Genomic DNA, 889 nt, shown 5'->3' on the forward strand with positions numbered 1-889 from the left:
GGCACTTGAAGCTGTGAGAAGTTACATAAAATTGTCTTCACTTAATCTATTTTGTTTCATAGTTAATGAAAAGTAATTGTTCATCTGTTACATATAACAGGACCAAAGGATGGCGAAAGTTTGACCTGAAAAGTGAAGAATCTCTTGCATTTATGACAGTGTCTATATAATACAAAGAAAAGTGAAGATTTGATGTGTACTCAGTTCTAGTTATTTTGAGAAATGGGGAAAACTAGTCTGGACTCTGCGGTCTAAATTATTTTGTTTGGATTGGACTCTTTGGGTTTGACTCTTTGCATTAAAGAATACTATTGCTCAAAAAAATTATGGCAATATGTTCGTGTTGCTGATTCTCATCAGAAAAACAAAGTAAAGGAAGGTTTGCACAGTGGCAGTATTGTAGCCAATGAGGTTTATCCAAGGCACGATTATTGCTAATTGAAAACTTTTCCCAATGCCCCACCATGACGACTTGAAATGTAGTTGGCACTGGTAATTTTTGACAGTCTCTATGGAGACTGAATTTTTTTTTTTTTAATAGAGACGGGGTTTCACCATGTTGGCCAGGATGGTCTCGATTTCCTGCCCTCGTGATCCGCCCGCCTCAGCCTCCCAAAGTGCTGGGATTATAGGTGTGAGCACCGCGCCCGACTGAAGACTGAATTATTAAAAAAAAAAAAAAAGAAAAATAGGCCAGGCTTGGTGGCTCATGCCTGTAATCCCAGCACTTTGGGAGGCAGAGGCGGGAGGAACACGAGGTCAAGAGATCAAGACCATCCTGACCAATGTGGTGAAACCCCATCTCTACTAAAAATACAAAAATTAGCTGGGCGTGGTGGAGTGCACCTGTAGTCCCAGCTACTCAGAAGGCTGAGGCAGGAGAATTGCT

General features: G+C 40.9%; 1 non-coding gene across 1 annotated transcript; it reads left to right on the plus strand.

The window, feature by feature from the left end:
• Positions 1-377: 377 nt before the first annotated feature.
• Positions 378-518, plus strand: LOC116532174. Its single transcript, XR_004260737.1, has one exon. It is a non-coding gene; the product is annotated as a U4 spliceosomal RNA (small nuclear RNA).
• The last annotated feature ends 371 nt before the right edge of the window (positions 519-889 follow it).

This window comes from Sapajus apella, unplaced genomic scaffold, assembly GCF_009761245.1.
Source record: "Sapajus apella isolate SASKATOON/1434 unplaced genomic scaffold, GSC_monkey_1.0 scaffold74, whole genome shotgun sequence".
NCBI classification, from domain to species: Eukaryota; Metazoa; Chordata; class Mammalia; order Primates; family Cebidae; genus Sapajus; species Sapajus apella.